Source organism: Salmo salar, chromosome ssa26 (genome assembly GCF_905237065.1).
Source record: "Salmo salar chromosome ssa26, Ssal_v3.1, whole genome shotgun sequence".
Taxonomy (NCBI): domain Eukaryota; kingdom Metazoa; phylum Chordata; class Actinopteri; order Salmoniformes; family Salmonidae; genus Salmo; species Salmo salar.
Genome location: NC_059467.1, coordinates 11375461 through 11387500, shown reverse-complemented (window position 1 = coordinate 11387500; position 12040 = coordinate 11375461). Strand labels below are relative to the sequence as shown.

Here is a 12040-nt window from a genome sequence, read left to right as displayed (position 1 = left end):
CACTCACAAACACTACATGTTCCTTTCCCCCACCCGAAAAAAAAAACACGCCCATTTAAACGACGCACTTCTTCTGCTTGCCTCTCTGAAGAGAAATCATGTGCATTCACACTTAATTGAGCCGTGATGAGGCTATCCATTCATATGTCAAATGTTTTCCGTTTTACGGTAGCACAATCCCTTTCCCCTCAGAAACACTTCCGAGTTAGTCTGCACCCACAGATGCACTGTACATTCCTCAGCTGACATGGGAAAAGCTAGTCATACTACACAGAGGGGAAACTGCACGGTTGCAGCGTCTCAGTGCGGGCCGGCTGCAGCCTGCCACCGTGGAGGACTGAAGTTTTCGGAAATCAAAACAAATCAATGAAGCCCAGACCCAGGGGAGGGGAGCCTTTTGCTCCAAATTACAGCGTGAAAAAGAAAAACACGCTGTGGAAAAAAAATAAGAGGCAACGCAGCTCTGCCTGCCAGTAGGCCTGACCACACAGCAGCAGACACGAGAGAGAGCTAGTGAGGAGGGCATGAGGGACAGAGATGGAGACAGAAAGAGAGGGTCGAGAAAGAGTGAGTGCAAAGGAGTGAAATCCTGGAAGCATTAAGAGAAATGTTACGCACACAGAGAGGGAGCGACAAGTGGATATAGCAAGAGAGACAGAGAGACAGACAGAGAGACAGACAGAGAGACAGAGACAGAGAGAGAGAGACAGAGAGAGAGAGAGAGAGAGAGAGATTCTGTATAGGCTCAGCCAGTCGAGGGCAGAGAAGGGAAAGATGGGGTCTTAATGGCAGAGAGCTGGACGCTCTATCGGCTCAGGTAGGCAGGCAGGCCACTACACTCTGTAATTTACAGACGTGGAATGCAGCAGCCAGCCCCTGGTGCTAATTACAGGCCCTCTCTTTCTCCTTCCCTCTCTCTCTCTTTCTGCTGTCAAAGCGGGGCTGGGCCCTGGCTGCCTGCTGGAGTCTGAGCCAGAGCCAACCAACCAGAACCAGACTACTCCCACAATGCCCTGCTCTCTCCCAGCTCCAGTCCCCAGATGCAGCAGCAGCAGCAGCAAGAGTGAACAGCAAGTCAGCTAGTCTCCACTGGAACCATACTGCACAAACACTGTCTGTCAGTCTAAAGTATATATGTCTGTATGTCCGTCTGTCTGTTCAATCTATAGTCTAAATCATTTGCACCACTCAAGTGGCTGGCAGTCTATTTTAATGTTGATCATATCTGTGCATGCATGTGAAAGGGTTGGTATGGTAGCTCATTTTGGGGTTGAAGGGGTGTTGTACTCAAACAGATGACTTCCATATCAGGGAGGGGAAGGGGGCACTTTATGGCAAAAACAATTATCTGAATCCATCCATCATCCTACTCTATGCATCCCCATCGTTCTCAACCTCCACCCATCTATCATCCTACTCAATGCATCCCCATCATTCTCAACCTCCATCCATCTATCATCCTAATCTATGTATCCCCATCGTTCTCAACCTCCATCCATCCATCGATCAACCTACCCTATATATCCCCATTGTTCTCAACCTCCATCCATCTCCCTCTGTTTGTCTCCAGGTGCTCTGTTTTGTCTCCCTCTGTTTGTCCCCCCCCCCCCCGTATCTCTTTCGTATCGTCTGAGATCCCCAAAGATTGGTCATCCCCCTTAATAAAGGGGGAGACACTCTAGACCCAAACTGCTACAGACCTATATCTATCCTACCCTGCCTTTCTAAGGTCTTCGAAAGCCAAGTTAACAAACAGATCACCGACCATTTCGAATCCCACCGTACCTTCTCCTCTATGCAATCTGGTTTCCAAGCTGGTCATGGGTGCACCTCAGCCACGCTCAAGGTCCTAAACGATATCATAACCACCATCGATAAGAGACAATACTGTGCAGCTGTATTCATCGACCTGGCCAAGACTTTCGACTCTGTCAATCACCACACCACATTCTTATCGGCAGACTCAAGAGCCTTGGTTTCTCAAATGAGTGCCTCGCCTGGTTCACCAACTACTTCTCTGATAGAGTTCAGTGTGTCAAATTGGAGGGCCTCTCTATAGGGGTGCCACAGGGTTCAATTCTCAGGCCAACTCTTTTCTCTGTATACATCAACGATGTGGCTATTGCTGCTGGTGACTCTCTGATCCACCTCTACGCAGACGACACCATTCTGTATACATCTGGCCCTTTTTTGGACACTGTTATCTAACCTCCAGATGAGCTTCAATGCCATACAACTCTCCTTCCGTGGCCTCCAACTGCTCTTAAATGCAAGTAAAACTAAATGCATGCTCTTCAACCGATCGCTGCCTGCACCTGCCCGCCCGTCCAGAGTTCTGACTTACAATATGTGGACAACTTCAAATACCTAGGTGTCTGGTTGGATTGTAAACTCTCCTTCCAGACTCACATTAAGCATCTCCAATCCAAAATTACATCTATAAATCGGCTTCCTATTTCGCAACAAAGCATCCTTCACTCATGCTGCCAAACATACCCTCGTAAAACTGACTAACCTACCGATCCTTGACTTCGGCGATGTCATTTACAAAATAGCCTCCAACCCTCGCTCACCAAATTGGATGCAGTCTATCACAGTGCCATCCCTTTTGTTACCAAAACCCCATATAGTACCCACCACTGCGACCTGTACGCTCTCGTTGGCTGGCCCTCGCTTCATATTCGTCACCAAACCCACTGACTCCAGGTCATCTATAAGTCTTTGATAGGTAAAGCCCCGCCTTATCTTAGCTCACTGGTCACCAAAGCAGCACCCGCCCGTAGCACGCGCTCCAGCAGGTATATTTCACTGGTCACCCCCAAAGCCAATTCCTCCCTTGGCCGCCTTTCCTTCCAGTTCTCTGCTGCCAATGACTGGAACAAATTGTTAAAATTACTGAAGCTGGAGACTCATATCTCCCTCTCTAACTTTAAGCACCAGCTGTCAGAGCAGCTCACAGATCACTGCACCTGTACATAGCCCATCTGTAAACAGCCCATCCAACTACCTCATCCCCATACTGTTATTAATTTTTTGGCTCCTTTGCACCCCAGTATCTCTACTTGCACATTCATCTTCTGCACATCTATCACTCCAGTGTTTAATTGCTAAATTGTAATTATTTTGCCACTATGGCCTATTGTCTTACCTCCCTTATCTTACCTCAATTGCACACACTGTACATAGATTTTCTGTTGTGTTATTGACTGTATGTTTGTTTATTCCATCTGTAACTCTGTGTTACACAGAGTTACACATGGCACTGATCACACTGCTTTGCTTTATCTTGGCCAGGTCACAGTTGTAAATGAGAACTTGTTCTCACCTGGCCTACCTGGTTAAATAAAAGGTGAAATAAAAAATGTAAATAAAAAATAGTATGCCATGCACTCTAACCTACAGTAAAACACATATCTTAGCTCTTGCACCGCTCTCATTGCACAGCACATTGTTCTGAATGATTTATGTGGTCCTTTACAGTACATGCTCTCTCTCTCTCTCACACACACACACATAGATATTTTCAAAACAACACAAAGAGGAACAGAAAAAGACAATACCTTTTTCTTTCATACCCACACGCATGTCCACACAAACATATTACAGACATAATATATGTGGATAAAAAGCAGCCCAAAGCGCCCAGAAAACAGCACAGGCTGTGGTGACATTGACACAAAAGTCATTGTTTCCCTTGATGGAAACTGAGTACCCTTCTTCCCCCATAGCAACAGCAGCAATCTGGCTCCACATTGCCCTTTCTGACTCATTTCACAGTAAGACAGGAGCATATTGATCATACAGAACGCTACTAAACCCTACTAAGCCATCTCTGCCAGCATACACACCAACACAGACACACAACATGACCACCTCTGCCAAAAGACCGGGGGGGGGGCAAACACGGACCGTTGGAGTGGGAGGACAGCACAGATGTGCCTCGTCTTTACTCCTGTAATCTCCCAGAACCCAATCCAGTCTGTGTGGGTGTGTGTGTGTGTGTGTTCAGAGGAAGCTAACTGGCTATACCCAGAGCCCACACTGTCTGAGTTTATTTGCATGTTTGGCTGTCTGTAATAACAGCAGACAGTTGGAAACAAAGTGATGAAATTTCACTGTAAAGTACGGTAGACATCAACGTAAAATACCCCTCTGAACCACTGACCCTGCCATACTCTAATATACACACACCCAGCTCTGTTAAACACCAATAAGTGGTCCATGATGGTAGCACTGGCAGAGAGAGACAGAAAGAGAGAGGGAGGTGAGTCAGAGAGACAGTATCATGTGAAGGGTTGCTGTTACATAAATCAATGAACACAGACCTGTCATAGTCGTTGAGAACCCTGAGTGAAAGAGTGAATGTAGGCAGGTCCACGGTCATAGATGTATCCTAAGAAGATTCATGAGTGCCTTACTCGTACTGTACTCACACTGTTCAGTATGGCAGGGAGGAGATAATGGTGGGGATGTGGGTGAGGCTATAGGCTAACGTAGTGTTATATCCACTGGTCTGCCTTTCATCCCTCCTCGTATATCCACTGGCCTGCCTATCATCCCTCCTCGTATATCCACTGGTCTGCCTATGATCCCTCCTCGTATATCCACTGGTCTGCCTATCATCCCTCCTCGTATATCCACTGGTCTGCCTATCATCCCTCCTCGTATATCCACTGGTCTGCCTATGATCCCTCCTCGTATATCCACTGGTCTGCCTATGATCCCTCCTCGTATATCCACTGGTCTGCCTATCATCCCTCCTCGTATATCCACTGGTCTGCCTATGATCCCTCCTCGTATATCCACTGGTCTGCCTATCATCCCTCCTCGTATATCCACTGGTCTGCCTATCATCCCTCCTCGTATATCCACTGGCCTGCCTATCATCCCTCCTCGTATATCCACTGGTCTGCCTATGATCCCTCCTCGTATATCCACTGGTCTGCCTATCATCCCTCCTCGTATATCCACTGGTCTGCCTATCATCCCTCCTCGTATATCCACTGGTCTGCCTATGATCCCTCCTCGTATATCCACTGGTCTGCCTATGATCCCTCCTCGTATATCCACTGGTCTGCCTATCATCCCTCCTCGTATATCCACTGGTCTGCCTATGATCCCTCCTCGTATATCCACTGGTCTGCCTATCATCCCTCCTCGTATATCCACTGGTCTGCCTATCATCCCTCCTCGTATATCCACTGGCCTGCCTATCATCCCTCCTCGTATATCCACTGGTCTGCCTATCATCCCTCCTCGTATATCCACTGGTCTGCCTATCATCCCTCCTCGTATATCCACTGGTCTGCCTATCATCCCTCCTCGTATATCCACTGGTCTGCCTATCATCCCTCCTCGTATATCCACTGGTCTGCCTATCATCCCTCCTCGTATATCCACTGGCCTGCCTATCATCCCTCCTCGTATATCCACTGGCCTGCCTATCATCCCTCCTCGTATATCCACTGGCCTGCCTATCATCCCTCCTCGTATATCCACTGGCCTGCCTATCATCCCTCCTCGTATATCCACTGGCCTGCCTATCATCCCTCCTCGTATATCCACTGGCCTGCCTATCATCCCTCCTCGTATATCCACTGGTCTGCCTATCATCCCTCCTCGTATATCCACTGGTCTGCCTATCATCCCTCCTCGTATATCCACTGGTCTGCCTATCATCCCTCCTCGTATATCCACTGGCCTGCCTATCATCCCTCCTCGTATATCCACTGGTCTGCCTATCATCCCTCCTCGTATATCCACTGGCCTGCCTATCATCCCTCCTCGTATATCCACTGGTCTGCCTATCATCCCTCCTCGTATATCCACTGGTCTGCCTATCATCCCTCCTCGTATATCCACTGGTCTGCCTATCATCCCTCCTCGTATATCCACTGGTCTGCCTATCATCCCTCCTTGTATATCCACTGGTCTGCCTATCATCCCTCCTCGTATATCCACTGGTCTGCCTATCATCCCTCCTCGTATTTTTTTTTTAGAGCGGGACAATGTATTGACGCCCACTTGAAGACATCGCCGGTTGGCATGCAATTTGTGCCAGGCGGCCAAGGCCTGGAATTGGCTAGAATGATTCAGTGTGCGGCAGCTGGGAGAGAAAGTGCTCTTTGTCTCTGCGGCAGCGCTGCTCCAGGTGAATTGCCTTGATTTCTCTCCTCGTTGTCGATCTCTAAATTGAACTATTATTTAGTATGGTTCCAATAGAGCTGGGGTCACACCGGGTTAGCGTTGGAAAAAAACAGTCTGTCTCTATACCTGACAGCTGAGCCACGCACACAAACAAATCATAAGCAGTACAGTGGGACATCCAAAAATGGCAATATAATCATGTCTCTGCATCATTCATAACACATCAATAATCACTCTCCCAGCGGGAGTTCAGCTATGATGCAAACAAACCCCGGCAGCGGGTCGTGTGTGTTACAACAAACAGCTGTGTGTGCACAGAGACGAGGCACGATCCCTGGAACCTCGCATAGGACGCAAGGCAACTCTGCAAGGCCATTTGACAAGGCCATGTCTGACGTGTTGCCGCTCATCTCCACAGCTTCTCCTAGAAATCTACTGCATGATTTCTATTTTCCTATAACATACATGGTCATTGTTCATTAGCGCCACACGCAGTCGCAATACAATGTTTACACCCACTAAGCCTATAGAATAATCGAAAGAGAATCATTTGATTTCCCGGCTACAGGTTAATGAGTTTTCATACTGTCATCTATATCTCAAAGCGGTTTACCAAAGATGACTACCGCAGAAAACATCCACTGTGGACCTCACTCGTGCCAGAGATGTAGCATTCTGTTGAACAGACTTATCAAGCTAATTTATTATCCGCTCTGGAGGACTTGTTTATGACCAGCGAGATAAGAGCAGACACCGTTTCATTAGCCGGGTGAAACATGCTCGTTGATCTGCAAGAGAAAAATACAACTAAAAGGTACTATTTCAATGTAATTAAGCTAATTGTTTTGGGATTTACAAGGTGCCAGGCAAATTCCACATTGAGTTGTTATTACACCTTTAGTGGAATTTTCTAACTGTCACCAATCGACATAGGCCTACTTTAAGTCTTTTTTTCCTTTCCATTAAACAAAAATGTTATAACAGGCCTTAACATTTAGTTAACTTCACATGTAGGCTACATTAATTCAATCTGAATTATTTAGATCTGTTATAAATGAATTTCATTGATGCAATACCCCTCATTATTTCATATAAATATACACCTATAATGTGTGTAAAATATTCATGTTACATATCTCTCTCTCTCTCTCCGCACACGCACGCGTTTTTTTTTTTTACATTGCTTACTGCCAATCGCCCACTCTCAATCAATAGGTCTTATCCGATGTAGAGAATATAAACTATCAGCTCAAAGCCATACCCGTCAACTATTTATGCTATAAGTGTATATAGCCAATAGTGAAAATGAGCAATATAATGTTGAATAGGCTAAGAGGACAATTCAGTTAGTCTTATTACGTGTAGCCTAAGGCTAAAGTATGTTGGGTTTATGCCGTCTACAATGGTCGATTGGAGATGCATAATGGTAAAAAAATTAATACTAGAAATACAATTAAAATAACAAGCATACTTTTCCAAAATAAATCCCTCCATATGCATAATGAAAACAAGCTGACATAGGCTATACTTCCTAGTTGCAGTAGGCTTTTAAACAAAACAGCATTATAGAATCATCTAATAACATCCATTGTCGCAAGCGATGCAACTTAGTAAAAGCAACACCTCAAACAATTGCTCAATATACACATCATGTACACCATGTTATACACACACAATGTACACCATGTTAATCGATTTAACGCTCCAAAACATTTACCTGGATGACGAAGTCCTGAAGGGGCGCGGCGGTCGGTGCTGAGCAGCTCCGCGTGTGACCTTCAGGCAGGATGGGTAGAAGCCACAACTATCGTACTGAATTGGTAATAAATGCAACCTACGCAACCTGACAATAATTCCATGAACCGACGGAGAATAGGCTACCTTCTGGCTGTGTGGTTTTATTTGTGACGAACGCGCCGAGGTGATTCGCTCTTCCACGGAGAACTGGCGGTGGTCTCTCCTGTCCAGTCCGGCTGGCGCTGCTCAGAGCTGTACCAATGACTGTGTAGGGCTGTACCGAGCGGATCAGAGCTGCAAACAAAATAGACACAATTTCAGCCAGCCACGTTTCAGTAGCCACCCTTTTACCGTAAAACTCCAAGAGCTGTGCACATGTCATTTATTCATACTTTCCAATTGGGTACTCATTCACAGTGAGAGCAGCATTTTACCATATTGATACATCATTCTCGAAAATGCAAAGATTTTAAGCATCTTGAAATATTTAACATGTAGCCTACTCTGAGTGTTTCGATATAGGCCTACCAAGTTCGTGTTGTGTGCTGTGCGCTCTGTGCAAATGTAGTACAACAAATATGTCACATAGTTTACAGGATATTAAGTCGGAATATCACCTGTCACTAAGTGGTGAGATAAACCCGAATATAAAAAATGAAGTATTTGCACTGACTTTACGCGCCCATGATATCACCACCAGTCCTCTATTTAACTTGTTTTACTAAGCAAGTCAGTTATGAACAAATTCCTATTTTCAATACGGCCTAGGAACAGAGGGTTAACTGCCTTGTTCAGGGGCAGAACGACAGATTTTTACCTTGTCAGCTCGGTGATTTGATCTTGCAACCATTTCGGTTACTAGTCCAGCGCTCTAACCACTAGGCCTATGTATTTCAACGGCCCTGTGTTTCACCATCTATCACACGTCGTATCCTTACTCAAACATCATCACAGAAGACAATGTGGGTGTGACCGCCGCTAGTGTGTAATTGTGACAGGCAGCCTTTAACTCCCACTTCGCCGGGGCACTACTAGAAAGTTTTAAAGGGGTCAACCCGGGGAGACCCAGGGGGGCTGTACCACTTATGACGGAAGTGATGGATTATTGTTGGACCAGCTCGCTGGTGTTGCTTCTGTATTGTAAATGCTCATGCTGGCAATGCTCCACTGCACTGTACCAGCCGAGGAGATCCTCATCAGTCACTATGAAGGGTAATCAATCTCTTGCCGAATCAGGTGAGAATATTATCATAGAAATGCAAAAGAATTATAGGATACTGACAGGTCATCAAGACAGGTACATCTGAGCTGTTTCACTAGGCATAGTCCTTTGTGGGCAGCAAGGATATTTCAGGTAAATTACATGTAAGGCTACATACCCAAACAAACCATAGAGATTCACATACTTGTTTGCATGCTAAGGAAGGTCAAACTGCATAGAACCGGGCTGTCTGCTCTTGCAGGAGACTGAACAGGGGCGATTGGAGCTGAACAGCTGCAGTCGGATGGACAGAATGAAAGTAGAGATAGGCAGAGACAAATGAGAGAGGAGCAGAGTGCTGATAAACACAGGAAGAAGCTGGTGATTCATATCCATTACAGACAGTAAGGATAAACAAGATATAGATGATACCTCTCCAGTCAAAGACAAACATCTGACTCACTAGGACACACAGTTAAACAAAGAAACCAGGCTTGGGATGCAGGCAATTTAACACTTCTGTTCGTGCATCGTACTGTATCAGACCACAGTTTATCTGTTAAAGGTCTGTTCCTGTAATAGAGTTATGGGGAAATAGGAGGAGGATTAGGAAGAGGGGGGTAGAAATAGTTTGCTTGGTTTGAGGAGGGGGTTCCTGACTTTTTGTCGGGGTTAAGGGATCCAGGGTTAGAGCGGAATAGAAAAGTGATGACACAGTGGAAACTTTAACCCCCCCCCACCCCTCCCCCCACCTGGCGTCCATCCCGACAACAGAGAGGCGCAGGAAGTGATGTGCAACAAAGCAGCAGAGTCTCACGAGCTCAGAGGAAACAGGCCTCGCTGCTGGTGATGGAATGATCCCCCCCCTTACCCATCCTGTCCTGTCCCAAACACACTGAACAGTGTCCTCTGGTGACCTCTTGAACACATTTCCCATTGTGGATCCCTCCTCTTAGTCTCCCCCTGTTTAGTGTCTTGCATAATGGTGGTTTCTCTTACTAGAGTAGCGTCTCAACAGTTTTAAGTGGCTCCTCTGCATTGATTTTCAGAGGCATAAATGCAGTCAGGGAAAAATTTCAACACAAACAAAAAAAAGTGGTGTTATGTGCATATTTCTGTGCCAAACTGCCAACACCGTGCCTATTAGAGCTCAGGGCTCGATCATCCAGAACAACAACAAAAGAGATGCATGCAACATTGCTTGATCAAACAGTCCAAGTCTGTTGTTTTCAGCCTGACATACAGTACGAGCCAAAGGTTTGGACACACCTACTCATTCAAGGGATTTTCTTTATTTTTGACTATTTTCAACATTGTAGAATAGTAATGAAGACATCAAAACTATGAAATAACACGTGTTATTAACACATGAATCATGTGGTAACAAAAAAAAAAGTTAAACAAATAAAACAGATTCTTCAAAGTAGCCACCCTTTGCCTTGATGACAGCTTTGCACACTCTTGGCATTCTCTCAACCAGCTTCATGTGGTAATCACCTGTGATGCATTTCAATTAACAGGTGTGTTTTGTTAAAAGTTCATTTGTGGGATTTTTTCCCTTTTTAATGCGTTTGAGCCAATCAGTTGTCTTGTGACAAGGTAGGGGTAGTATACAGAAGATAGCCCTATTTGGTAAAATACCAAGTCCATATTATGGTAAGAACAGCTCAAATAAACAACGAGAAACAACAGTTCATTATTACTTGAAGACATGAAGGTCAGTCAATCCGGAATATGTCAAGAACTTTGAAAGTTTCTTCAAGTGCAGTCGCAAAAACCATCAAGCGCTATGATGAAACTGGCTATCATGAGGACCGCCACAGGAAAGGAAGACCCAGAGTTACCTCTGCTGCAGAGGATAAGTTCATTAGAGTTACCAGCCTCATAAATTGCAGCCCAAATGCTTTAAAGAGTTCAAGTAACAGACACATCTCAACATAAACTGCTCAGAGGAGACTGAGTGGATCAGGCCTTCATGGTCGATTTGCTGCAAAGAAACCACTACTAAAGGACACCAATAAGAAGAAGAGACTTGCTTGGGCCAAGAAACACGCGCAATGGACATTAGACCGGTGGAAATCTGTCCTTCGGTATGATGAGTCCAAATTTGAGATTTTTGGTTCCAACTACTGTGTCTTTGTGAGACGCAGAGTAGGCGAACAGATGATCTCCGCATGTGTGGTTCCCATCGTGAAGCATGGAGGAGGAGGTGTGATGGTGTGGGGGTGCTTTGCTGGTGACACTGTCTGTGATTTATTTAGAATTCAAGGCACACTTAACCAGCATGGCTACCACAGCATTCTACACTGATACGCCATCCCATCTGGTTTGCACTTAGTGGGACTATCATTTGTTTTTCAACAGGACAATGACCCAGCATACCTCCAGGCTGTGTAAGGCTAATTTACCAAGAAGGAGAGTGATGGAGTGCTGCATCAGATGACCTGGCCTCCACATTCACCCTACCTCAACCCAATTGAGATGGTTTGGGATGAGTAGGATCGCAGAGTGAAGGAAAACCTGCCAACAAGTGCTCAACATATGTGGGAACTCCTTCAAGACTGTTTGAAAAGCATTCCAGGTGAAGCTGGTTGGGAGAATGGCAAGAGTGTGCAAAGCTGTCATCAAGGCAAAGGGTGGCTACTTTGAAGAATCTCAAATATAAAATATATTTTGGTTTGTTTAACACTTTTTTGGTTACTATATGATTCCATATGTGTTATTTCATAGTTTTGATGTCCACTATTATTCTACAATGTAGAAAATTGCACAAATAAAGAAAAACCCTTGAATGAGTAAGTGTGTCCAAACTTTTGACTGGTACTGTACTTTGCATTGAGATTGAGAATGGAGAATTTCAACCTCCCTGTTATAATTATAGGGTGACACCCTTCTCAGTCAGGCTCAGGTAGATTACAAAGACATGTAGTCATGAGGCATACAAAAAAGTACACA

General features: G+C 45.3%; 1 protein-coding gene across 1 annotated transcript in view; it reads right to left on the bottom strand.

Annotated features, from left to right (window-relative positions):
• The window catches only part of LOC106587148 (docking protein 4), a 49824-nt gene extending 41105 nt beyond the window's left edge, over positions 1 to 8719 (bottom strand). The window contains exons 1-2 of the mRNA XM_014175209.2: positions 8702 to 8719; positions 7865 to 8178 (exon numbers count right to left, since the gene is read on the bottom strand). The gene's annotated coding sequence lies outside the window, so the exon portion shown is untranslated. The remainder of the gene's footprint in view (positions 1 to 7864; positions 8179 to 8701) is intronic.
• Between the last annotated feature and the right edge of the window lie 3321 nt (positions 8720 to 12040).